Below are 27,312 nucleotides of genomic sequence, written 5' to 3'. Positions count from 1 at the left end.
ACTGGGTTCTTAAATAGAGTCTCTTCATAGATTAAAGCATATTTTTAATAAATTTTTAAGTGACATGTAATATAAAAGTGCAAAAATTGGATGTACAGAGCTCAGTGAAATTTCAGTCAACTCAGCTGTGTAAAACCATCCTGTTGGAGAACTAGCACATTCCCACACCCCAAAATCCCACCTCCTGCCTCTTCCTGGCCATTACCACCCAGTCGTCCCCAAAGGCAACCATCAGCCTGACTTCTAACCTCATATGGCTGTTTCTGAAGTTTATGTAAATGGAAATCATAGTATGTATTCCTTTCTGTCCCGGTTCTTTTGTTCAACCTAGTTTGTATAGCTCATTCCCGCAATTTACGACTATATCACAATTTATTTATCATCCTGTTCTGGGCATCTGAGATATTTCCAGTTTCGTGTTATTATTAACAATGTTTGTAGGTTCTCGTGCATGTCCCAGGATGCACGTATGGATACACAGTTCTGTTAAGGAAATGGAAGGAATGGAAGTTCTAGATCAGTGAGTGTGTGCTATGTTCAGTTTAGCAAAGATTCTCTGTTTTCTAAGGAGTTATCCCAATTTCCACCTCCACCAGAGTTGTGTGAAAGCTGGAGTTCGTCTACATTCTTCGTCAGTTCTTGGTATTTTCTTTTCTTTTCTTTAAATTTATTTGACAGAGAGATCACAAGTAAGCATAGAGGGAGACAGAGAGAGAGAGGGGGAAGCAGGATCCCTGCCAAGCAGAGAGCCCGATGCGGGCCTCGATCCCAGGACCCTGAGATCATGGCCCGAGTCAAACGCAGAGGCTTAACCCACTGAGCCACCCAGGCGCCCCAGTACTTGGTATTTTCTAATTGTTCCCATTCCAGTGAGCAGATGTGGTATTTTGTGGCAGTTTCAATTGGTATTTCCTTCTTCACTAAAGAGGTTTAGCACCTTTTTTCCATCTTGTTGACCATCTGTACAGCTTATGAAATGTCTGCTGAAGCCTTTTGCGCAGTATTCTATTGAGCAGTATCTTTTTCTTATTGATTTGTACGAGTCATTTATATATTCCGGATGCGAGTCCTTTGTGGGTTATATATTGTGCAGATATCTTCCCCCACTCTGTGATTGTCACTTCACTCTCTTCGTGGTGAATGTTGATAAACAAAATAATTTTTTTCTTAATGGCTTGTGCTTTGTGTGTCCTGTTAAAGAGATCTTTGCCTACCCTCAGATCATGAAGATAGTTTCCTCTAATACCTTTTTGAAACTGTATTATTTAAATTTTCACATTTAGATCTACTGTGTACATGGAATATATGTTTGTGTTATGATGTGAAGTAAAGGTCAAGCTGCTTTTTTTTTTTTTTTAAAGTGAGGGTATTCACCGGACCCACCATCATTTACAGATGACTGTCCTTTCTGCACTATTCTGCTTTTCCAACACATAAAACAAGTGATTGTATATATGTGAGCGTTTCTGGACTTGGGCTCTCTATTCTGTGCCGATAGATCTTCACAGATTCTTTTATTCATGAAAGACTTACAGAGGGAGAAAGGGAAAGTTTAGGGGCATTCATTATAAACATATATAAGTTATAAAATGTATTACTATCATTTTATTTGCTTTAATTTCAAAGTTACCTGTTTTTCTTTTTAAAAACAAACATTCAAAACCCATCAGCTAATTTTTTTTTTTTTTTTTAGTTCTATAGATTAGTATAGATAAAAGGGTACGGAGACCAAATCCAGCAAGCCTCAAAATGATTCTCCCTGGGGCGCCTGGGTGGCTCAGTGGGTTGGGCCTCTGCCTTCGGCTCGGGTCATGATCTCAGGGTCCTGAGATCGAGCCCTGCGTCAGGCTCTCTGCTCAGCGGGGAGCCTGCTTCCTCCCTTCTCTCTCTGCCTGCCTCTCTGCCTACTTGTGATCTCTGTCTGTCCAATAAATAAATAAAATCTTTAAAAAAAAAAAAAGTGATTCTCCCCCGGGGTGCTTCATGCCAACTGTTGAAAGCACTGAGTTTTGAGTTTTAAAATTATTCCAACAAAGGTTACAATGCTTTATTAGAAACTCATTTGTCTAGGGCGCCTGGGTGGCTCAGTGGGTTAAGCCACTGGCTTTGGCTCGGGTCATGATCTCAGGGTCCTGGGATCGAGTCCCGCATCGGGCTCTCTGCTCAGCAGGGAGCCTGCTTCCCTCTCTCTCTCTGCCTGCCTCTCCATCTACTTGTGATTTCTGTCAAATAAATAAATAAATAAATCTTTAAAAAAAAAAAAAAAAAGAAACTCATTTGTCTAGAAAGCAGTTTATATACAAACAATTTTTAGATTCCAATAATGGTAGCATACATTTCATAGTTTAAATGTACTGGGATATGACAAGTGGCACTCAACTTCGTTAGTATCTTTGGAGGGAAGTATCAGCTGCTTTGTTTTATTGTGTTTGGTTTCACACTGGTTTATTTAGGGGTTCCGTTTTCACTCCTCAGATTTTATGCATTTCTCATGTGCTTCTTGACTCATTCATTCATCCATTTCTGAAGGGCCACTGACTGTTATCTTGATCAGCCAACCTTCTTCATAATAAGATTTGACAAGTCCTGGATTTTCTACAAGAGCTTCACTAGTTTCAGTTAATTCTTCTGATAAATAAGAGAGTTCACTAGCAGCTTACACACTTTCCAAAGCACCAAACTCACCTCGCTTGTTCCATTTTGTCCAAACTTTAGGCAGACTGCAGTAAACATCTGTACAAAATTGCTGTGCAAAATTACTGATTCCCACTCTTCCAATACCATTTTCTGTTGTTACCCATGTGTGCTGGGCTGTGAATTAGCACCTGGAGAGTGGAGGGGAGCCTGGGTGCAGCGTTTGGATGGCCTGGTCCTCAGCCCCCAGGGGGCCACCCAACGTGGGCACTGGAATGGGCAGGGAAGGGGCGGGCAGGGGAGCAGTGGGCAGGGGCACAGCGGGTGCAGAAACGGTGAGCAGGTGGCAGCCCACGTGCACCTCACAGCTCCTAGTGCCATGTGCACAGAGGTAGGAGATATCGACCACTTAATTTGAAAATTTTTTTCAAGTTTTTGAAATATAGATTTGTGGCTCAAGCATTAACTTGTATATAAAGTTATGCAAACGTTGACCTGTGTATTTAATTTCCATCTACCCTAAGAAGTAACTACTGCTATTAGTTTATCTTTCAGATATTTTTAATGCATGCATAAGCTACTATGAAAATATATTTTTACAATGATAGTATGTTCTGTACACTCTATTACACCTTGCTGTTTTTATACTTAACATATCTTAAATATTTTCCTGTAATAATGCAAGAGAGATTTCCTATCCTTCTTACGGCTGCATAGTGTTCTATTACATTTCTGTATGGTCACTTAATTACCCTGGTGAGGGACATTTTGTTTGTTTCTAGTCTTTCACAATTATAAATAATACTACAAAAAGTACAAGTAATACTACAAAAAGTAGTCTTGCATGAGTGGCATTTTATTTGTGAGGGACTGTAATTGTGGGATAAATGTCCAGAAGTATATTGTTAAGTCAAGGGGTTTCCTTGACCAAAAAATGACAAATTCCCTGAGAGGTTCCAGGTTGCACTCTCCCCACCAATGGAGGAAGGTTCCTCTTTCTCAGGAACTGTGCTAGGATCTTATAACCTCGTAATTCCAAGACAGGGCTCACACAGAGTCTTCCAGTCCAAGTCTACACTTATTAATTCAGAGGAGAGGCCACAAGCTGGGTCAAAGGAAAGCATCCATGGGCTTTTTGCTAAAGAGAGAAGAAAGGATGTCCTCTTGTTGCTCTGATTGTGCGGTGGAAGAATCAAGTAAGTCTGGAACTGCTAGGGTAGCCTTGTCTGCTACCAAGAGTAAGAGGTGTCTGGGAATCCTCCAGTTCAGGCAAAAGCAGGGCCAAGAAATGGCGAAGGAGGTAAAAGGGCACCTGAAACCGATCTTGCCTAAATCCAAGAGGTTATGTGTATCAAGAACACCTTAATCGTTCGCTCCTTTTCTTTCTCTTTCTCTTTTCTCCTCCTCCTCCTTTTTTCATCTTCTTCACTTACTCCAATTTTAGGGTTTTTTTTTTTTTTTTCCCTACAACTCACAGTCTAGAGAGACTTCAACACAAGTCTCCACCTTCAAGTTCTTAAAATAATTCGACGTTTTAGTTTACCGACCAAGATGCTCTATTTCTTCTTTTCCCTTCAGCTTCATTCCACTCTTCTTCCCTTGTGGGTTTTCTGGTACTTAACTCTTAGGTAATTGATGGGTCATCCAACATTGAACACAATACCTCCAAGGCCCCTTTGTAGGGACTATGGGAGATGCAGTCCTTTCCCTTGAGGTGCTAAGGCCCTGGGGAGAGAGCCAGGCTTTTACACAGAGAAGGGTGGTCAGTGCCATCAGGAAATCACTAAATGCCTGATACAGTGAACAGGAGGCCAGAGGGAAAAGGCCTCACTTCTCCCTGGGGTAGTCACAGAAGAATTCACGGAGAAGACAAGACTTTTGGTTTTTAGGGCTTCAGATAGTACATTGACATGGTCCAAGATCAGAAGGTTCCTATAATATACAGGTTATAGCTTAACCATGTGGAAAGGGCACAGCTCAGTGACACTGAGTCCATTTGTATACTGTGTTACCATTCCCACCATCCAGACCCAGAACACTGCTGACATTGCACAACTGAGACCATCACCGTTAAGTGCTAACTCCTCCTCCCCACTCCCCACCAGGCCTGGCAGCCACCATTCTACTTCCTGTTTCTGTGAATGTGACTGCTCTAGGTACCTCACAAAAATGGAGTCAGTATTTGTCCTTTTATTTTACTAAGCATAATATCCTTAGGGTTCATCCACGTTGTAGCATGTATCAAAATGTTCCCCCTTTATACTTTTTTTTTAAAGGAGGAGGGGCCGAGCTAGAGAGAGAGAGAGAGAGAGCATGGCAAGCAGGCTTCATGCCCAGTGTGGAGCCCAGTAGGAGGCTCGCATCTCACAACCCTGAGGTCATGACCTGAGCAGAAATCCAATCGTATGCTCAATCTACTGAGCTACCCAGGTGCCAGAATGTTCTCCCTTTTTAAGCTGCCTAATATTCACTGTATGTGTGTATCGCATTTTGTTTAACTGTTTGGGTTTTTGAGAGTTTTTACTCTCCTGCTATCCCATTCCTTCCTAATTTATACCATCAAGCAGTTATCTAGAAGGTCAAGGCTTTATGTGACTCTTCTTTATTGGGCAGAAGGACCCACTGGCATGACTCTCTTTTCCCAGAGACTACAAGGAGCTGAACTCCAACACCTCCAGAGGCCAGAGTCCTCCTCCTCTTAGTTAACTTGGTTTCTTCAAAGAGACACTTCCTTTCAGGGCCCTTTGGGATTTCAGTCTTCTCCGCCCAGAAGTCCTCTTGGGACTGAGCTCCCCACGCTGGCCCAGAACCCATTAGCATCCAGCTGAGCAGTTTCTGGCAAAGGCCTTCTGAGTGGATTTTCTTCATGTCCCTGGCAGGGACCTTCAGGAAGTGCTGCCTATTCTCACCCTGCCCCACTGACTGGGTTCCTGAGGCATGTTGTTTTCGGGCCCAACCTCAGCTGTGTCCTTTCAGACGCTTTATCTTCCTGGGACCCTTTGTGTTACCCTGGGGCCTTTGCTCAGTCTTTCACAGCAAAAGGCTGTGAGTAGTCTCTTTCTCCATTGCTTTTTTACCTTCTTAAAAAAACAAGGGGACAATTGTACTGTAAGAGAATGCCCTTGTCCTTCAGAAATACCGTCATGTGACACACGTGGTGAAATCACCAGGATGCAAAGGGCTGCGGGCAAGCCCAGGTCCTGGGGACGAAGGGGTAAAGGAGCACGGTGCCTCCGGTTGGCAGAGGATTCAGAAAAAAATCCATCTATAAGCATATAAGGAAAAAGGATGATAAAGCAAATGGGTAAAGTGTTAACAACTGATGAATCTGCTGCTGTGTGTTGAATATCTCGTGCTCTGACGTTTGTGCGCTGAAGGCCCAGGCCCCTGGGGGATGGTATTGGGAGGCAAAGCCTTTGGCAGGTGATGAGGTCCTAAGAATGATAATGGGCAGAGTCCCTGAAAGTGGGATTAGTGCCCTTAAAAATGAGACCCAGAGAGTTCACCCCTTCCATCCTGTGAGGACCCAGAGAGAAGACAGTTGTCAGTGAATGAGGAAGTGGTCTCCAGCCAGACACCAAATCTGTTGGCACCTTGATTTTGGATTTCCCAGTCTTCAGAACTATAAGAAATAGATTTCTGGGGGCACCTGGTTGGCTCAGTGGGTTAAGCCTCTGCCTTCGGCTCAAGTCATAATCTCAGAGTCCTGGGATCAAGTCCCACATCAGGCTCTCTGCTCAGTGGGGAGCCTGCTTCCTTCTCTCTCTCTCTCTCTGCCTACTTGTGATCTCTGTCTGTCAAATAAATAAATAAAATCTTTAAAAAATAGATTTCTGTTTTTAAAAATTATTTTTTTTAAAGATTTTATTTTTTGACAGAGAGAGAGAGATCACAAGTAGGCAGAGAGGCAGGCAGAGTGAGAGGGGGAAGCAGGCTCCCTGCTGAGCAGAGAGCTGGATGTGGGGCTTGATCTTGGGACCTTGGAATCATGACCTGAGCCAAAGGCAGAGGCTTAACCCACTGAGCCACCCAGACACCCCAGATTTCTGTTTTTATAAACCACTCTGTCTGGGGCACCTGCAAGGCTCAGTCCGTTAAGAGTCTGATTCTTGATTTCAGCTCAGGTTGTGACCTCAGGGTTGTGGAATAGAGCCCCCTGTCTGGCTCAGTGCTTAGGAGGGAGACTGTTTGTCCTTCTCCCTCTGCTCCCTCCCCTCACTCATGCTCTCTTTCTCTAAAATAAATAAAATCTTTAAAATATATTAGGGCACCTGGTGGCTCAGTGGGTTAAAGCCTCTGCCTTTGGCTCAGCTCATGATCCCAGGGTCCTGGGATCGAGCCCTGCATTGGGCTCTCTGCTCAGCGGGGAACCTGCTTCCACCTCTCTCTCTGCCTGCCTCTCTGCCTACTTGTGATCTCTGTCTGACAAATAAATAAATAAAATCTTTTAAAAAATATGTGTGTGTGTGTGTATATATATATATACTACTCAGTCTATGGTATTCTGTAACAGCAGCCCAGACAAAGAGGGAAATTCTAAACACAGCAGATTATCTGATACGTTTATATGAAAAATTGGATTGAAAGGCTGTTGGAGGGTGTGTGCCAGAGAAAACAAATTAAATGAAAAACCAAGGTAGATATTAACTATGGGGAAGGGGGGAGGAATTGTATAAACAATGAAACAAAAGCGCAGTAAATCAATAGGCTCAGCATTCAGTTGCTCCCAGTGTTTGCTGATGGCCTGCTATGGGCCAGGCTTGTTCTGGGGCCCCGGGGGTCATAGTGGTTAACAAAGTCCCTTCCCTCAACAAATATGTAATCAGGATTTACATCAATAAATACATAATAAGATGTCAAAGGGTGTGTGTGTGTGTGTGTGTGTGTGTGTGTGGTAAGTCTGTGAAGAAAAGAAAAGCTGGAAAGCAGATGGAGGGAAAATAATCTGGAAAGACTTCTCAGATCAGGTGGTATTTGAGCAGATCCATGAATGAAATGAGGAAGGATTTCAGGCAAACATCGGGGAGGAGAGTGTCCTGCTAGTTGGAAGAACAAGTGTAAAGGCCCTGGGACAGGAGTACGCTCAGCGTGGTCCCCTGTTGGAGGAACCAGGGAGGCCGTGATGCTGGAGAGGAGTGATGGAGAGGGAGACAGGCAGGGGAAGAGGGAGTCAGGTCCTGTAGGATTTTGTAGGACCTGGCAAAGACCGGAATGATTCAGAGTCATAATGAAGTACACACGGGGTACTGATCTCACTGAAACTTGTGGTCAGAGGACGGAGGTCGTGCAGAAATGTCAAACCCTCACCTACTGTAACAGAAAGTCAACAGAAACCATCTGAAGTTGGTACAGGAAATATGAGAGTAAGCGTATTTGGAAATATGGAGATAGATACCAGAAGAAATAGCTGAAAGAACTGACCATGGTGCGTCTGGAAAGGCAAGAGCAAGGCGTGGCAAAAGAGACCATTGCTGACCATTATGAGCATTTTAGTATCATGTGATTTTTAAAGACCATATGCCCATGTTGCTCTGACAAAACCAAAAAAACAAAACAGGAAACAAAACCCTCCAAAAACCCAAGCAGTGACCTCCCGTGTCCTAGTTTGACAGGCGATGGCAGGGATGACCGTCTGTGACATGGAAGGTTCGCTGTGATTGCCCCTCGGAGTTTTGGAAACTGCTTGGAAAAGCCCTGAAAAGGCTGCTCCCGCCACCCCAGCGCCATCAGCAGGGGTGTGAAGCAGATCTCTCTGGAAGCACACCCTGGGCCTGCCCCGCTGCTTCGACTCTTCCTCACCAAACAAGCTTGGCTCCTAGAACCAACTCAGTTCAGCGATAAGCAGCAGCCACAGATGGGGCAGGCTGGGGACTGTGATAAGGGGTGGGACAAGGTTTGAACTTCAAACCAAACCGACCAAGGCCTTCTTGCTCTACTTCACAATGCCGTGGGTCCTGTTCAGTGGGAGAAGTTACGAGAAAAGAGAAATTAGGTTCCCTGAGTGTTCACTGTGCTGTTTATGTGCTGGAGGCTTTACATACATTTTTTCATTTAATCCTCACAAGCAGCCCTGTGAGTTTAATGCCGCTAAACCAGATACTGAAAAAGAGTTAAGATGGTAAATGTTATGTGTATTTTTACCATAATTTAAAAAGAACAGTGACAACTTTGTGTGGAAGGTATTATTTCTGTTTTCCAGAAGAGGAAGCGGAGAGGCTCAAGAAGTAAAATACCTTGTTCCAGTTGCCCAGCCAGTAGGTGTCAGAGACAGGTGCATCGGGCTTCGATGACTTTCTGCGCTGTTGGGAGGTCTCCGTGATAAAGCAAACGCTAAATGAAATGGAAGGAATAAGGTCTAGGAGGAAAGTGTAGCCTTTCTTTAGTCTCACAATTTTGTCAGCTACCAGCCTGGTGCTCCTCCCCGGAGGAGTGGGCCAGTGGGGGGTGAGGTATACCAGTGAACATCACCCCCCCCCCGCCCCCACCTTGGAACTCTGGGAGAAGCTCTTCATCAGTCTGCTTCCAGCCCTGAAGGCCATGCGGGGGAGGGTCTGCAAATGTCTGCAGCAAATGAACTTGCAGCCCTGAGACTTCTCAGATACTCCACGGGAGGCTCCTCTCACTTGATTTCAGGTTCTGAAGTAGCTGAATTTTTAGATGATGCAAATCCGATTCTTTCCCTGCAGGAGTTGGAGGAAATGACAAGTGCTTGGTAGAGGGCAAAGAGAGCATCAGCATATCATTAAAATGCAGTTGGGAGAGCAGAGTGTGGGGGGGTGCTTGGGAGGGCAGGTGAAGGGGTGAAGAATAATTAGGATAATAACACCATCAAACACTTCTGCAAAGCATGCTGTGTTTGCAGGCACCGTTCTAAGTACTTTCTGTGTATTAATTCATTTAACTCTCATAACCATGCTATGAGGTTATTATCAGCTATTATTAGTTAGCTAGATAGTACACAGTTTATAAAGCATTGGGTGATCCTGTATGCCAATTTCTACCTAAGAAAAGTATTATTTATAATAGACAACAACTAGAAGCCACTTGAGTGTCCAGCAACAGGGAATATTAAAACCATGGAATTTATGTAGCCATAATGTCATCTCATTACCTCCCTTAATCTTTACAACAGTGCCAGAAGAGAGGGCCTAATAGGAGCCCATTTTACAGGTATGGAGACTGAGGCTGAGAAGCCTTATAAGGTTAGATTTAAAAGTAGATTTGAGGGGCACCTGGGTGGCTCCGTGGGTTAAAGCCTCTGCCTTCGGCTCGGGTCATGGTCCCGGGGTTCTGGGATCGAGCCCCGCATCGGGCTCTCTGCTCAGCAGGGAGCCTGCTTCCTCCTCTCTCTCTGCCTGCCTCTCTGCCTACTTGTGATCTCTATCTGTCAAATAAATAAATAAAATCTTAAAAATAAAAATAAAAATAAAAGTAGATTTGAATTAATGAATGAATGAATAAAGTAGATTTGAAACCCAGCCCAATCTAACTTTGGGACCCAACCTTTTCCCTATGATGTTATCCTTCCTTGAGGCCTGGAAGATCAAAAGTACTGCACAGGGCGCCTGGGTGGCTCAGTGGGTTAAGCCGCTGCCTTCGGCTCAGGTCATGATCTCAGGGTCCTGGGATCGAGTCCCGCTTCTGGCTTTCTGCTCAGCGGGGAGCCTGCTTCCTCCTTTCTCTCTGCCTGCCTCTCTGCCTACTTGTGATCTCTCTCTGTCAAATAAATAAAATCTTTAAAAAAAAAAAAAAAAAAAGAAGAGTCTTTAAAAAAAAAAAAAGTACTGCACAAAACTGCCATTCACCAGGATTACAGTCATATAAAACCTGCGGCTGTGGGCAGATGCCCACATGACTACACTAGATGAACTAAGGAAGGGGGTAATTTGAGCAAAGTAGGTAAAGTTACTCTCTCTGAGTAAGATTCTCACAGGAGACCCAGGACAAGGCCCTCTTCCCCCGCCCCCCCCACTCTCACTGGTAACAGCCCCGTTTAGCTGTCCTCATACTGTGTGCCACTTTGAGCACTGGGGCCTTGGTGTCCTGGGTTCCAAAGGGAGAGAGGTGACAGAAAACAGAACTTTTCCTTTCTCAGGTTCCCCTGGGACCTTCAGACCTGCCCTGATACTCGATTTGCTGAAGTCACACCTGCCTGAGCAAGAGACCGTGGCCAGGGTGTCTCTGAGGCTGACCTTTCGGTTGTGTCCCACACCTCTGGGAGCCCGGGACCCCACTCACGCGGTCTCCTCCCTGTGTGGACCCTGTGTCCCTCCTGTGCACTATCAGTGGTCCAGTGTGCCTTGGGTGACACTGGGCTCCTTTGACCCAAAGCAGACCTCTCACCCAGAGCCTGTCAGCATAGCAAGTTTACACATGACGGCAGAGGGGAGACAAGACAGGTTCGCACTGAGGCCACACCACGTCCTCAGCTTTCTCACCAGGCCTGGCTTCCCGCCATGTCTCTGGCTCTTCTTCCTTTCTTTCTCGGGTCCCCTTGACTCTTCTCTCTACACAAACCCAGGTAGGAATTCCTCCCTCTGCTTCACGCAGAACCCCTGCCCGCCTCTCCCCGCCGACTCCACTCCCACAGGTCACACCAGCCCCCAGGAGATTCGGCAAAGGTTTATTCCTCCTTTCTTAAGAGGAATTCTAGTGACAACTGTTCAGGGAAGAAAAAAAAAATTGTTTAAGCCATTTCGGTCATTAGAGGTCAGCTTCCCCAGAAAACAGACTCCAAAACAGAGATTTGTGTGTAGGACGCTTAAAGGGACATGCTCTTGGAACAACCCCTGTAAGAAACAGGGGAAGCAGGACTAGACAGAAGGAGACGTTAAGTTTCCATGCACTCGCAATGAGTCTTTACCCAATCTCACAGAAAGTTCTGGAGCTGGAATGGCCCCTTGGAATTATGCCATTGATCCAACGGGGTCAGGCCTTCGTACTCTGCTTTCCACACATGCGCTCACTGGTCATTCATTCACTGTGGATCAGATGGCCCAGTCGGCTAAGGACCAGTCCAGTTAGGGACATAGCAGGCCAACTCAGCAGCTGGGGATGGAGCGCCTCCCTCCCGTAAAGGTGGGACATGGGTGGCACCACAGCAACCGCTACAGTAATAATAATTTTTTTAAAAGTGTAAAACAATCTCAGTGCCTCTCTGTTGGGGTTTTGATAAATACCTAATGGTACATCCACACCCAAGAATACTATGCAATTGCTAAAACTTCGTTTGTTTAGCAACATAGAGTGGTAGTCAGGATATATTCTTAAGTGAAAAAAGTGAGTAGCAGAACAGAACTACCTCATAAATCCGGTTTTATGTATAATAAGCAAATAGTCTAAAGGGAGCCCAAACTTTTAATACTACCTCTGGAGAGGTGATTATACCAAAAAAATTAACAATAAACATTTATTGTAATAATCTTGAGAGTGAAACTTTTTAAAAATATATTTTATTACTTTTTAAGGATTTATTTATTTATTTGAGATGGGGAGGGGCGGAGGGAGAGTGGGGGAAGAGCCCCAAGCAGACTTCCCACTCCGGCGCGGAGCCTGACCTGGGGCTCGATTCCACAACCCAGAGATCATGACCTGAGCCAAAATCAAGAGCCAGCTGCTTAACCGACTGCACCACCCAGGCACCCCTGGAAGGTTTTATTTTTAAGTAATCTCCACACCCAGCATAGAGGCATATCCTCCAGGACTGAGCCAGCCAGGCACCCCAAGAATGAAACTTTTCTAGAAAAAAAAAAAAAATCCTAGCCAACTGAAAGCAGGTAGCTATTGATGAAATGTAAGTCAAGGAAGTGACTTTTCTTGCTGCTGACTTGAATTTCTCCCCCCATCAGTTTTCTGTAAGAAATAGTGTTTCTCCCCACTTCCTGCCTCAAGTTGTGTGGCAGCCCCTGTGGCTCCTGAGCTGCTGTCACATCCCATGTGATGCAGAGGTGGCTGCAGGCATCTAATGGGGAGCCTATTGGCTTCGTGTCCAGTGTAGAGGTCCAGGAGGAGCTGAGGTTGTCCAGCTTCCCCAAAGCCACGTGACAAATTTCCAGGAATCCCGGGCGGCTCCCTCTTCACCCGCCATCCTTGTCATTGTGGTCGCCACAGTAACAAGGACCACTTATTGAGACTTTGCCATGTGCCAGGCGATATTCTTTATAATGGTTACCGCCTTTCTTCCTTATGACAGTTTTCCAGATGATTGTCTTAGTTTCCAGGCAAGAACCTGAAGTCTTTGCCCAACTTTGTGAAAATACTACAAACCAATGAATTCTGCACCGTACGTGGTGACTTTTGTGGTGTGTGACTACCAGGTCAATAAAGCTGCTTTCAGAAAAGAGAAAACTGGGGCGTCTGGGTGACTCCATCAGTTGAGTGTCTGACTTTTGGTTTCGGTCAGGTCAAGATCTCAGGGTGGTGGGATCAAGCCCCCCCCTCAGGCTCCATGCTGGGCATGGAACCTGCATGAGTCTCTCTCTCTCTTCCTCAGCCTGTCCCCCATTTCCCTCTCAAATGATAATAATAAGAAGAAAAGAAAACTGAAATCTATATAGATTAGATAACTCGCCTGTGATCACAGAGGTACAAAGTGGCAGGGCGGCGTGAGCAAGAAGGAAGCAGACAATGGAATCTGGGCAGTGTCTGTCACCCCAGAGCCTCCTGACTGCCTGAGGTGGTCTGTGGTTCTCAGTGTCACTGACTACCCCGGTCCGCAGAGACAACAGGTCTGGAGTAGGGAAGCCATCTGGGCAGTGACTTGGTGGTCTTCTCAGAGAGGGGCTTTCACAGTGTGGGGTGGGGAGGGGCTGGTATGAGAGGGAGTGAGAAAAGTAACATCCGTCACTGGATGCCCCATGCCCAAAACTCTTGAGGTGTGCATGAGGTGGAACAGGGGCCCAGGGAGCTGCTGGGGTTTGTCTCAAATGTCCTGGGAGCATTGAGCTAAGGTCACAGAGACTGGGATGTGGGGTGGAAGCAGCTGATGGAGGGGCTGCATGGGGCTGGGTCCTCTATCTCTGTCTTCCCCCATGCTGGAATCTGTCCTTCTGCGCAGCCCGCATGCCTTTGGAGCAGAATCCAAGCCAGGGGCATGAGGATGGCTGGAACTACACGTGCCTGTTCTGCTAACTAGACCATCAGCATTATCTTGAAATAGTTGGTGTGAAAAAGTTTGATGGGTTTGAAATCCTTTGCCTTATCACAAGAAATTTCCATAAGAGCTGTTAAACTCTTTAAAGATAATTTCAACTGCTGTAAAAATTTGAAGGGTGATAAAAACACTTTAAAAATTTTTATCTCCTTCTTGGGCAAAATTTCTCATTGATGGTGATAACCAACAACTTGAATAGATCATTATTTTAAAATCTCCATTGGCAATTATTTATTGCCATTATAAGGCATATAAAAAAGATTTAAAAGAATTATGCCCGTGCTATTTTTACTATCCTCACTACAGACCAGTGCTGGGCCATGAGGCAGCCACTGGCCACATGTGGCCACTGAGCACTTGAACTGTGCCTGCTCCAGATGGAGATGGGTTATATTCCACCTACAAGTAAAAATACACCCTACACTTAGTAAGAAAACAAGAATGCAAAATATCTCATTATTAATGTAATTATTATTTAATAAAATATCTCATTATTTAATTTTATATTACATATTGAAATCATAATATTATGGATATATTAAGTTAAATAGACTATAAAATTTTTTTAAAGTATGTTCATGGAAATAAGCTCAAGTTTCTCATTAAAAATTTGAAAATATTTTATTTGGAAAATTTTATACAAATTCAGTATTTAATATGTTCTCTAATGACTTTATATTGTATTTTTATACTTCTTTAATATAAAGAAAACATAATTACTTTTTCCATCAAGTCCCACACAGATGTCCCCAAATCCCCTCCAGTTTACTTGAGCGTGCTATAATAATGTGGATGTTTCCTACGAGTGTGATGGCATGAAATTATTTCAGAGAAGGTATTTTTGAGCATCTATATTGTTCAGAAAGATCCTTTTGAATACCTTGAAGGCTTATAAAAGGCATTTTTGTGCATCTCTCCATGCCAGGCACCATGCTGGATTCTGGGGATGCACAGCTGTGCATATGCCATCATGTATTAATATATATAGTGACAATGGTGGGAGGGAAATCTTTGTCGTCCCACTAAGGAAAGGAGCTCCCAGCAGCCTTCTCTGTTGGCTGCAGCATCTTAGTGAGACCAGCCACAGGGCAGTGGGCCTGGAGGCCTCTCTGAATGGAGTGAAAAGGAAAGGTGGGGGCCTTTTGCTTTTTTGAGCTTTATGTTGAAGGAGGGCTGCTGGCTGGCTCCTTACGGCATGTTTCCACAGCATGAGGCTTCCTCTCTGTCCTCCCATAAACTCCAGAAGGCCTGCCTCAGCTGCCCAGCGTCTGTGCAAGGGTTTCCTATAATCATATGCCTGAGACAAGGCATGTCACGAAATCAGAGGCCAGGCTACCCGGGTGCTTGTAAACTCGGTTATTTTTTACATGTGTGACTTTGGCAAAACATTCCGTTCTCGTTATGGGCTAGCCTGATGCCAGAGCTGACTTTCTGTTTCCAACTTGCCCCCCCCCACCTCTGGGGGAACCCCCGCATTCTCTGTGAATGGCCTCTGCAATGCAGGGGGCCGCCCCATGCCCTCACTTGCATAATTTGAGATGCAAGCATTTTCTCAGCTCTTCCAAAGCAGAGCCTGGGAGACTACCCATCTGGAAAATCGTCAGAGAGCTCTGAAGGTGACGGAAATCAACATTAGATCCCAGACTATGGAGTCACTTCCTGGAAATGCAAAGAAACAGTAGGGCATCTGTTCCGACGAGTATTACTTTCTCAAATTCTGTGTGGTCTTGGGCCTGCTCTGTGACGTCATTTCATCATAACTTTCTCCGTCTTTGCCCCGAAATACCCATGTAATTGTGCCTCGAGCAATTGATGTACAAGTGAAGGTATCGGTATATACATTATCATAAATATTATGTATATGTATGGATGTACAGCAGAAGTGATATGCTTAATCATAAGAAGTGTTGTATTTTATCTATGTTTAAAAAGGAAGGAATTTGCTCAAAGGCAAACCATCTAATGTAACTAGGCAAGGAAGAAGCTTTCAGGACTTTCAAATATTAACTGTTTCTCCTGTCTAGGAAATGCTATAAAGTTCAAATTAGTTAGGAATGATGTATGTTTTTTGTTTCAAACACCTAAGACATGCTTTTCAGATATTTGTATTGCCATATTCTTTTAATTTTTTAAGACTTTATTTTTAAGTAATCTCTATACCCAGGATGGGGCTCGAACTCACAAGCATGAGATCAAGAGTCACATGCTCCACCAACTGAGCCAGCCAGGCCACCCCTATATTGCCATATTCTGTTTTTTGTTTTGTTTTGTTTTTTTCTTTCCTGAGAGAGAGAGAGAGAAAAAGAGAAAACAAGCAGGGAGGGGCAGAAAGAGAAGGAGAGAGAATTATAACTAGATACCCTTCCCGGTCTGCTGAGTACAGAGCCTGATGTGGAGCTCAATCTCAACCGTGAGGTCATGACCTGTGCTGAAATCAAGAGTTGGACGCTTAACTGACTGAGCCACCCAGGCTCTCCATCATATTCTTAACTGAATGCTTTGAAGGACTACATCCAATTCTGCACCCATACCCCCTGGTATTGCTTTTTAGCCTTCCTGGAAATCAGTGTCTAAAAAACAAAGACTTACTCAGAACTTGAAAAAAAGAAAAATGTGTTGTATTGACATGACAGGGGTCATAGGTATTTCTTACTGTTAACTTGTTTAAACATTTTTTAAAAAGATTTTATTTTTTTAAAAGTACTCTCTACACCCAGTGTGGATCTCGAATGCACAACCTAACATCAAGAGCCACATGTTGCACCAGCTGAACACTCCAGGTGTTTTGACTATTAAATAAACATTTAAACCTTTAAAAGGTGTCCTGATAAAGCCCTTTGAATAAAGCCTGTTAAAAGAATTTCAGCCATTTAAATGCGCAACAATAGGGGAAGACTTAAGTAAGTCCCCGTAGAAAGGACAGTTGTCATCATCATTTTCACTTTATCAATGAGAAAACTATAGCACAAAGACCCAGTAAGCCACTCAGCAAAGATCACAGAGCTAGTTAGTGGCAGAGTGAGGATTTGAAGATTTTATTTATTTATTTGAGAGAGAGACAGGGAGAGAGAGCATGAGTGAGGAGAAGGGCAGAGAGAGAAGCAGACTCCCCATGGAGCTGGGAGCCCGATGTGGGACTCGATCCCGGGACTCCGAGATCATGACCTGAGCCGAAGGCAGTTGTCCAACCAACTGAGCCACCCAGGCGTCCCCAGAGTGAGGATTTGAACCCAAGACTGTTGGGTCCTCAACCAACTGGCAACCTATGGGTTACCAGACAACACACTGGCCCACAACCACCGCAAGTTTTCACAGCCAAGCAACCATGGGTGGGGCTGTCATAATTAGAACCTTCTAAAGGGGAGGCGATTTCCAGCATCTCCCACAGCATTGGGATGTACACCCAGTTTGTCACACAACTGTACTTCTAGGACAACCTCCAGGAGAAATGCTCTGCCTATATATAAAGCTTATTGTACAGGTGATCGAACCATCGTAAGTGTCTGCTAACAGAGGAACAGCAAAGCCAATTATGGTACTTCTGTAGATGAACTATTTGGGCAGCTTTCTTAAAATGCAGATCCCTATGTACCAGTAAGGAAATATCTCCAACCTACACTGTGACACGAAAAAGCTAGTGGTGGGGTCATTAGTTAAAAAGCTGTCTTGTGGGGCACCTGGGTGGCTCAGTGGGTTAAAGCCTCTGCCTTTGGCTCAGGTCATGATCTCAGGGTCCTGGGATTGAGCCCCACATCGGGCTCTCTGTTCAGTAGGGATCCTGCTTCCTCCTCTCTCTCTGCCTACTTTGATCTCGGTCTGTCAAATAAATAAATAAAATCTTTAAAAGAAAAAAAAGCTGTCTTGTCTGAATCGTAGAGAAACATTTGTAAGGATAGAAGCCAAACTGTTCAAAGTGGTTTACCTCTGAGGCATTGGTGGGGGGGGGGGGCGGAGAAGGAGGGAAGGGAAAATGTTGGCTTGTCCTCTATATAATTCTGAATTTTCTAATTCTTTACGGTGAGTGTGGGTTACTTCTATAATTAAAGAAAAAAAAAAAACACTACTATGGAAAAAATGTTCCTTTTGTCGACCAAGTTTTAATGATATGGGAAAATATTGTAACAAGTGAAAAAAAAAAATCAGAGCCTGAAATTATGTATACGAGTATGATCTCAGCTGCAGAAAAATGCACTTAAAATCTGGAAAGGAAATGTATCAAAATGTTAATAGGCACTGCCTCTGGGTGGCAGGATTATAGGTGGATTTTTTTTCTGCTTTACTTTTCCATACTTTCTCAATGTGCCTTATTAGTGTTAGAAAAAGAAAAAAAAAAAGAAGAAGAAGCAGCAGGTCTGCCAAAGGTGTGTAGCAGGTTGTAAAACTGAAGCAGCCTCTGGCCAGGCTTGTGGGGGGGATGCCCCCAGATTCCTGACCCACCAAGGAGCATGTTCCCTTTGCGGAGAGGGCAGATGAGGAGTAAAAACAGGTTTTCTTCTCATTTTCTGATTATCCACTTACCTTGACGGAGGAAAATGGAGAGTCTCCAGGCAGAGACGGGGAGACCCCTGACGGTGAGGTTTCCAATCCTCAAGGTCAGGGCTGGGCTTTGCGAGGAATGGGAGGATCACCGTGGCTGTAGGGGTGCAGTTCAAGCCGAGTGACTGGGTGCAGGTGGGGGAGGGCAGGCGGGCACCACACCAAAAGTTCTTGTGTTGTCCCCCAGAGACAGCGGGGGCACTGCCATGACACAGTGCAGAGTTTGGGGTCACGTGGTGGTGGTGGCAGGGAGCGCAGCTCTGTCACTTGACCCAGATGGGCCACTTCTTGAAGTGTCTGAGACTGCGGGGGCACTTTCCGGAGCAGTCATCATGGCAAGGTGGAGGACTCTGGAGAGAAGTATCTTGAAAGAGTACTTCTTTGAAAAGTGATTCTTTTGGTAAAGAGCTCTTGGCCTTTGTGCCAGTTCCGGGCCTGTCGGGCGTGCTGTTCCTTGCTCTCCTCCTGCTCCGCCCTGTGATAGACAAGGGCTGCTTCCAGAAGGCTGTTTCCACGCCTCCTAGGTCCACTGACTTCGGACTCAATGTGGCCAGTGGGAGACACTGTGCAGAAGCTGGAAGACGGGAGTCAGGGGGAACCTGGGGGGGGTGGTTCTCCTCCACACTCTCTGCCTCCGGTGAGGTCTCTGGCAGCCAAAGAGCTTCCTCTGTCACACCAGCTTCCACTGAAGAACACTGGGTTCCAGGTACGCCCCTCCTCTCTTTGTCCCCTTGAGGACTGGGGCAGTGCGCTTCCTGCCGCCGCAGACCCCTGCCTGCTTGGCTTCCCAGCCAAGTCTTCCGTCACACGTGTAATCAATCCTTGCCTTGAATTCCCTCTATTCAAGGTGGTTTCTGTTTTCCTGGCTAAATCCTAAGCTAATACCTTCCTGGTCTAGGGCAGTTCCCGTAAAGAGAACCTCCAGATGGCCATATCGAAAAAGACTTATGTGAACGCCTCTGGCTTCCTCCCTTACCCTGTCCCCCAGGCTTCTCGGCCTTTACTTTATATGCAGATAAACTGAGGATCTTGTTAAATAGATGAGAGGCCGGGCTCGAGAAGTGGTGTTCCAACATGCTCCCACCTGGTGCCAATACTGAGTAGCCAGGCACAGAGGCTTCTAGAACTGTGTGCCCTGTAAGAGCTCAGCGCAGTCGTTCTCTACAGCACCGCCGCGAGGGGGTATAACACCGGGTGAAACTGAGTCTCTCAGAAGCCACGTAACCCCGGTTTGAATACACTGTCCTGACTTACTATTGAGTGGGAGGTGGAAGGTGGAAGCCAGCCAGCCACCCGGTAGCGGTCTGATTGCATTCTTGTAGCTGCAACCATCTGACTCCTTTATTAGGACACCTAGATGGGTCGTGCCTGGGTATTTACTTATTTGAATGAATTTTATTTTTTGTAAGTTACTTATTTTGTTCCCTTTACTACACAGTACACAGGAGATTTCACCTCAGAATTTCATTTTCCAGGGTAGTAAAGGGGATGTTACAGAATAACTGTTTTACAAAGAGACCTTGGGGCAGAAGAAGGTCATGCAGCGCTGGGTTAGAGGGGCAAGAGGACGATGGGCACCTCCTGGAAATCCTCGACCGGAAGTGGAAGTAGGCACTGGTAAGACTCTGGGTTGTTTCCCTTTCTGGGGAGTGAGGCTGGGGCGATGGGGGAAGGATACACACACATTTGATCATACACGGGATAGTGTCATTGTGTCCGTGACAGCATTTTCATTTTCACGGTGTAAGAATGGGGAGGATTACTGATGATGTTACCAAGCAGCCAGACGCGGGAGCTCCAGTGGGCTTTGTCGTTCCTCTCCACTGCCCAGCTCCTGAATACCCTTTCTCCGGGTGGGGGGCATTCCTTGTCTTAGGCGCCCTCAACAGCAGGTGGAGCCTGCCTCCCGCTACAGAAGCTAAACAGGCACTCCCTCTCGGGGGCTCCCCTGCGGCTGGGTGTGGATCCATGTCCTAGACACATATGGAACAGGTGCACCTGTCCCGGACTTTGAATGAAGATACGATTGCTTCTCCCTGAGTAAGGAGGAGAGCCGTTACTGAGGAGGTGATGTTTAAGCTACGTCTTGAGGGATAAGTAGAATTTCAGCAGGTTGGGAGGTTGGAGGAATGAGCAGCAGACGGATCAGAGGGTTGGATGGGTGCGCGGGCGGTCCGGGTATGGCAGAGGCATAAATGTGGAGATACTTTAAAACAGGTAAAATGCCATTAACTTTACTCATGGGTGTTGGAGTCAAGGGCATTGATAAGGAGTCAGAGGACCGAGGCTCAAATATGGATCCTGGCTGGTGTGACCTTGGGCCAGTCCCCAGCCCTCTGGGCTCACTTTCCTTACTTGGAAAAAGGTAGTCCTACCACTACTGGTGTGCCCTCCTCACATAGTTTTTGTTGGTCACGGGAAGATGAATGTAAACTGCTTTACATGGAAAAGGCTGAACAAAAAATAATTATTAGAAATAATATGTGTAGGGGGTGGGATACACAAAATAGTGAGAGAGCGCAAGTCCAGGCTGAGAGAGGTTAGAAGAAAGTCATGTCTGAGGCGGAATTTGGTCAAAGACGAGCTCTTCCTCAAGCGTAGGTAGGGCTGGGGAGGTGGGGACGGGGTGGGGTGAGCAGACAGCAGTCGCCAGGCAGCTTCCACAGCTGGAGAGCTGGCCGGCATCAGCGGGAGCACAGATACTCAGCCAGATACTCCTCTTCTGGGGACAAGGCTCCTCCGGTGTCTCCCTGAAGTTCTGGTCTGAATATGTCAGCTGCTTTGGGGGTGCTCCCAGTCTTCAGCCACCCTTGCTACAAGCGCCTTGTGTTGTTTGCTTTCTCTAGTAGACCAGTGTCTTCTGTCACATTTTGATTCTTAATTTTCACCCCCAGGAAGGAACTCTAAGCTTGGCCCACACCCCCATGTTCCCTCAGGAAGAGCGTGAGGTACAGGGGTGGAGAGCCTGTCAGGCGTCTCCTCCGCGCTGCCCATGTAAATATCACGCTTGCCGTCCTCAGAGCGCTCAAGGTCAAGCCTCCACCCTCCTAGTTCCCTGGGCTGCAAATCAGAAGTAGATCGACACCACCTTCCTGTTTACATCCCAGGTGATCCGTGAAATCTTTTTTTTTTTTAAGATTTTATTTATTTATTGACAGAGATCACAAGTAGGCAGAAAGGCAGGCAGACAGAGGAGGAAGCAGGCTCCCCACTGAGCAGAGAGCCCGATGTGGGGCTCGATCCCAGGACCCTGAGATCATGACCTGAGCTGAGGGCAGGGGCTTTAACCCACTGAGCCACCCAGGTGCCCCGATCATGAAATCTTGAAGATACTGTAGGAGGTCTTTGGGAATTCACAAATTAAGTAGTCAAGGGTGTGAGGATTTGGGAGCAACTCCAAAGTCCATGGGCCTCCAGCCATTTGGAATGGGGATCACGGCTCACCTAAGTAGGTGGCGGTGTCAGGAGTTTTTCCTAAAAGTTCTACAAAGCCCCAGCAGGAGTCGAAAGGGCAGCATTTAGCACGTGACAGCAGATAGTCTAGTGAGTGATTCTTTTAAAACCAGAGAATCCAGAAACTCTGCCAAAGCACCCCTTCTATGACAAGGATCCACTCCCCCTGCTCCAAAACATCTGTGGGGTCCCCCCCCCCCCCCGTTCAGGGGCCCATCTCCACCTGCGTCCTGCAGCACCTCCTCGGGCTTCCTCCTCCCCTCCTCCCCCAGCTGCCCCCATGCTGATTGAGGATCCAGGACACACCCTCCCCCGCCCCCCAGCCCACCCCGAGAGCCCCTCTGCTGGACCCACCAGCCCTCCGGCCCAGCCTACAGCCCTTTCTCCAGCTGGCGCTTCCACCCAACCTTTTCCTCCCGGAGCCGCCCTCCTGCTCCAGCCACAGTCATCCGTGCGGTGACCACGATTGAAGACCTGGCTCACATCACATGCTCTGTCAACTGGGTCAGTGTCACCAGCATCCTGTGTGTGGTCACGTCCTTACTTGTACTTACATTCCAAACCACAGGTGGTCAGCTGAGAGACAAGACCAGAAGACGCTGACGGTTCCTCGGGGACATTAACTGTACAGTGGGAATGAAGAGGCAGGACAGAGGACTGGTGCCCCAGGGGCCCTGGGCTGGAAAGCCATGCACTGGTCCCTCGAGGGCCTGGAGAGCTAGGACAGGCCAGGAGCCCAGAGTTCCTGGGCCCCCTGCCTGCCTGCCAAATACACAGCCTCAGGGGATTCAACTTCATAGTCACACCCTGTGGTTGGAAAAAGTTGGTTGGAGGCAAATGGGTTCTCTCCAGAGCTGGGGTAGATTCCAGCCCTTCTGCCCTGAGGAAAATGGAGGAAGTGAGGTCAAGGTCCTGTCCTTGATCTGGTCCACGGCTGGCCTCTGCAGGACCCAGGCCTGGCCGCGGGCTGGAGGGGAGGGGTGGAAGAGGCAGGAGCTGCGCAAGAGGAGCTCTGCCGTAGGAGGAGGAAGAGCAGCTGGAGGAGAGCCCCAGGGAGGAGACCAAGCTCCAGACGTCTTCCTGCCAACGAACCCAGGATTTTTGCCTTTATTCAGGCCAACAGATTGGGAGATGATTGGCATGGCCAAAGTACTTTGCTCTCTTTCTTGACTCTGTCTTCAAGGTAGCGGCTTCCGTGGCTGTGGTTCGGGTCTTTGTCCTCACCCTGGAGGTGACTGGCGAGGAGATGGCCTCACTGGAGGGCATCACTTCCGAAGATCCAGTCGTGCTCTTGGCAGGCGCGCCTGGAGGGGCTGAGGCTACCTTGGGTCAGCGTGGAGCGGAGGCTCTGGCCGGCCTGGAAGGAGCCGGCCACATGCTTGGAGGAATGTCCGTGGATCCCTGGTGCAGGCTGGCCGAGTCAGAGGGCGGACTCCCAGGGTGGCCAAACAGGAAAAAAAGAAGACCACAGGCTGAGCCAAGCAGTGGATGCAGGGCAACCAGCGCTCGGTCACGGTCATGGCCGCCTTTGGCAAGAAGACGGGCCCCAGTGCCAACTCTTAAATCCACTGTAATCCCGCTCTTCCCGACGAAACCACTACATCCAGTCAACAACAACAACAGCACAACTTTGTCACGGTTCCCAAGAGCAGGGGCACACTGCCACTCAGGCCTCATCGTCGGGAGTGAGGGGAAAGCACAGGCCAGAGCCTTTATTGGGGTTTTGCTGGAAGGAATAGACGAGGCAGGGTAGGCGCACTGGGCAGGCTGAGGAGGGGATAGTGGGGGCAGTTTCAGTGGACTCTGGCTCCAGGGGCATCCCGAGTGGTCTGGTGTCTGGCCCTGGGGGGATTTAGGTTAGGAGAAGAGTTCCTGGCTATAGTAGGGACCTGATAAAAGGAGGTGAATGTGCGCCAGAGGGGCGAGGGGCGGATTGGTTGGTTTGTGTATCAAATGTAGGCTCACCTGCAAGTTGTCTGCTCTTTCTAGAAAGCAGCTAACCATGGGAGGGGCAGTCCCTCTCTGGGCCTGAAAGGCCCCCCCCACCCCTACCCCAGACTTTAAAACATCACAAAATACAGAGAATAGAAAGCAGAATGTCAGAATGTGCCAGAGCATCAGGGAGTCTTGGAGAGGCTGTAACCTCCCCACGAACCCCACCCAGTGAGGTAGAGCATGAGAGACAAAAGCATCACAAGAGAGCAGGAGGCTAAGCTCCCTCAGACACTGGGCTGGTGTGGTGCAAACACGTTCTCACTCTCACCCAGACTGTGCGGCTTTGGAGTGAGACCTGGCTGAATGCCACTGTGTGACCAGGGATAAGTTACTTCACCCTTCTGCGCCCAAGTGGATGGTAGGGAGAATTAAAGGAATTTGAGGACAGAAGCTTCTCTACTCGAGCTCCTTGCTCTGCCAGTTGCAGAACGCCTCAGAGAGCTCTCTGGAACTAACTAAAAGAAGGCTGATTTCCTGACTCCACCTAGACCTTCATGTGACCTGGGCCATCCCCAGTGAACTGCGGAGACACACCAAGACCAAGAGGAGTGAGTGTGTATGGGGACACAGCGGGGCGGAGCTGAATCACTCAGCATGACCCCGGGAGGGCTGGCTAGGCTTGGTGGGCGGTGGCCACTAAGAGCTGGAAGCAGGCGACCAGGGCCCTGGGACACAAATACCCTTTCTGGAGCTACACACGGAGGGCTGGCCCCCCTCGGCAGGGTCCGCAGACCTGCTGTAGCCTCAGTACTGAAGCGGGAGCTGTTCACCTTCACACGCCACAGACTATTTTCAGCTCCGTGAGGCCCAGAATGAGAAATAAATTCACATCCTCAGAGGAAGATCGAAATGTCATCTCAAGTTCCTAGAAGTACCTGTACATTCCAAACTGTGGAGAATGAACTATTTGCTTATTTTTTTTTAAAGATTTTATTTATTTATTTGACAGAGAGAGATCACAAGTAGGCAGAGAGGCAGGCAGAGAGAGAGAGAGGAGGAAGCAGACTCCCTGCCGAGCAGAGAGCCCAATGCGGGACTTGATCCCAGGACCCTGAGATCATGACCTGAGCCGAAGGCAGTGGCTCAACCCACTGAGCCACCCAGGCGCCCCTGCTTATTTATTTTGATGTAGACATTTTAAAAAAGATTGTTTTTTATTATTTGTTTGAGAGAGAGAGAGGGCAAGAGAGAAAGAAAGCACAAGCGGGGTGGGGGGCAGGGACAGAGAGAGGGAGAAGCAGACTCCCTGCTGAGCGGGCAGCCCAATGAGGGGGTCTGTCCCAGGACCCTGGGATCATGATCTGAGCTGAAGACGGAGGCTTAACCAACTGAGCTACCTAGGTGCCCCAAATACAAACATTTTAAAAACAATTTGAATTGTTCATGGGCGTCTCTTTTCTTTCTCAAGATTTTATTTATTTATTTGATGGGGTGGGGGGGGAGGGGCACAAGCAGGGGTAGTAGCAGGGGAAGAAGGAGAAAGAAGCAGGTTTTCCCTGGAGCAGGGAGCCCTACACAGGGCTTGATCCTAGAACCTTGAGATCGTGACCTGAGCTAAAGGCAGGGTTTAGCTGACTGAGCCACCCAGGCTCGCCTTCCTGGTCATCCTCTATCTGCAAATTCCATGAAGGCTAAAAATCAAGAGTTCTCTTGTAATACTCACTCCGTAATCCTGCCTACTCCCACAGCTACTCCTGATGGAGCAACGTCTTGCTGAGGTGATTTCACAGGATTCTGTAGGCAACACGGTCATCACCCATCTTCAGGCCAGTGCTGTCACTGCGTGAACCCACACCCCGGGCCCTAGGGCACCCCGGTTTTCTGAAATGCCTGACTCATCCTACCCAGGCTTTCTTGAAGAAAGTGAAGTGAAATTAAGCCCTCCCACATGCCTTTAAAAATGTATACTCTAAATTCCAGTTGTCGTAGTAACATCTTCATGCTGCCCGCTGCCTTTTATATATTTTGGTGCTGATGGACCATCCGTTACCATGAGAACGGGAATGTCTTCACACAGCGAACCTTGTGGAGCTCAGTTTTGTGTCGTGTGCAAAACAAACCCTGTGTCAACAGGGCCAGCCTCAACGGAGCTCTGATAGTTAACAATGGAATGGGACCTAGAAGCCCACTAGTTTCACTTGGTTCTCTGGATTTTATTTTGGGAAAAAAAAGTGTATTTTTTTTTTAAAGACTTAGTTCTCTTGTCACTCTTCAGTGGTTATATTAGTTTCAGAGATTAATTTATTTGAGAGAGAGAAGAGGGTCAGAAGGAGAGGGAAAGAGAGAATCCTAAGCAGGCTCTGTGCACCATGAGAGCCCCAATTGGGGCTCGATCTCACGACCCTAAGATCATGACCTCAGCCCAAACCAAGAGTCGGCTGCTTAACCGACTGTGCCACCCAGGTTAAATGCATATTCCTTCCTTCAGAATTGAAGAGCTGTTTGTTCACGCCTGCCACACAACTGTAATCATCTCCACTTTCCCAGTCCGACCCTCTAGTGACGGGGTAGTGCTGACCGGGCAGGCATTCCCTGCGACCCAGAGCCAAGGTCTGTGCATTGATTCTCTCTTTCAAAGGTGAGTATTTGAAATATGTAAGCTCTCTTGAGTTCAAGGACATAACACCTGCTTCTTCAGAACTCTCTGCAGAGTCCTTTTGATTAATTGATTTGACTTAAAGTTTTCCATTCAGATGTACAGAATGAAGTCTGGGCTGAGAATTTAAAGTAGTTCGTTTCAGAGGACTTGTGTGTGGGAACCGACTGGAAGGTAGGAAGAAGCCAGCCCCACAGTGTGAAGAGTGGGCTGCGTCAAGGCCACATTCTTTACAAAGTCAGATCGCTAGAACTGCGGAGCCGGTTCGTGCATCTGCCACGGGCTGGGCACTGGGCTGGGCACCGGGTGGCATGAGCGGTGTGTGCTTCCTCACTTCATCCTCACAATATATGTTCTCTTCTCAGCTTTCATTTTACAAAGGAGAAAACAGAGCCACGAGTATTAAGGCAACTTGACCCAAAGTCACACACCTAACTACCCAGTGGAGCTGGGATTTGATCAGCAGCATCTTGCTCCACAACCCAAGCACTTGACCTCCAAGCTAAGTAAACCTACCTTTCACAAAGACATCATCCACCCAGGGCCAGTGGGATTGGGCTTTGTACATCTGTGCAAACTGGAGAGGGAGACGGCAGCACCGGGACCGTGTTTTAACAGATGACGGCCTGAGTTCTGTCCCTGTGCATTAGTGTACTGCTGTGCCTTCACCAGCAGAAGGGAGCTGGGCTCAAGTGCAGGGGTGAGAAGTCATTGCCAGCGGCTCCATCCATCAGTTCCTGGTCCTCCGGAAAACAGCGTGGTCCATAAAGAATTTTAGTTTTTGACCCCATAATCCCAGTGATGGGAATTTATTCTAAGAAAATAATAGAAAACAAATCTATACACAAAAAGGCATTCACCCAGCATTACACATCACTGCAAAAATTGGCAGCCATATAAACCTCCCAGTGCTACGGATCGTCAGGTAGACTATGATACATCCATT

General features: G+C 47.2%; 2 long non-coding RNA genes across 8 annotated transcripts; one reads left to right on the top strand and one right to left on the bottom strand.

Moving 5' to 3' along the window:
* Positions 1–2,284: 2,284 nt before the first annotated feature.
* LOC101685335 lies at positions 2,285–18,823 on the bottom strand. Of its 5 annotated transcripts, none has more exons than XR_001177618.2 (3): positions 18,305–18,823; positions 8,868–9,314; positions 2,285–4,566 (listed from the first exon to the last, which is right to left on the bottom strand). It is a non-coding gene; the product is annotated as an uncharacterized LOC101685335 (long non-coding RNA). The 5 variants fall into 5 exon arrangements; XR_001177619.2 differs by having other exon boundaries at positions 2,285–4,359; XR_006601403.1 differs by lacking the exon at positions 2,285–4,566 and adding an exon at positions 4,994–5,899.
* On the top strand, positions 18,730–27,312 carry LOC101685559. Of its 3 annotated transcripts, none has more exons than XR_001177613.2 (4): positions 18,730–19,028; positions 19,798–19,939; positions 20,199–20,389; positions 26,199–27,312. It is a non-coding gene; the product is annotated as an uncharacterized LOC101685559 (long non-coding RNA). The 3 variants fall into 3 exon arrangements; XR_006601400.1 differs by lacking the exon at positions 26,199–27,312 and adding an exon at positions 22,344–24,748; XR_001177608.2 differs by lacking the exon at positions 26,199–27,312 and having other exon boundaries at positions 18,830–19,028; positions 20,199–21,505.

Source organism: Mustela putorius, unplaced genomic scaffold (genome assembly GCF_011764305.1).
Source record: "Mustela putorius furo isolate JIRA1106 unplaced genomic scaffold, ASM1176430v1.1 tig00003845_pilon_pilon_pilon, whole genome shotgun sequence".
In the NCBI taxonomy this organism is placed as follows: domain Eukaryota; kingdom Metazoa; phylum Chordata; class Mammalia; order Carnivora; family Mustelidae; genus Mustela; species Mustela putorius.
Note: the sequence above shows the minus strand (reverse complement) of the source record. Positions and strands in the feature narration are given on the sequence as shown.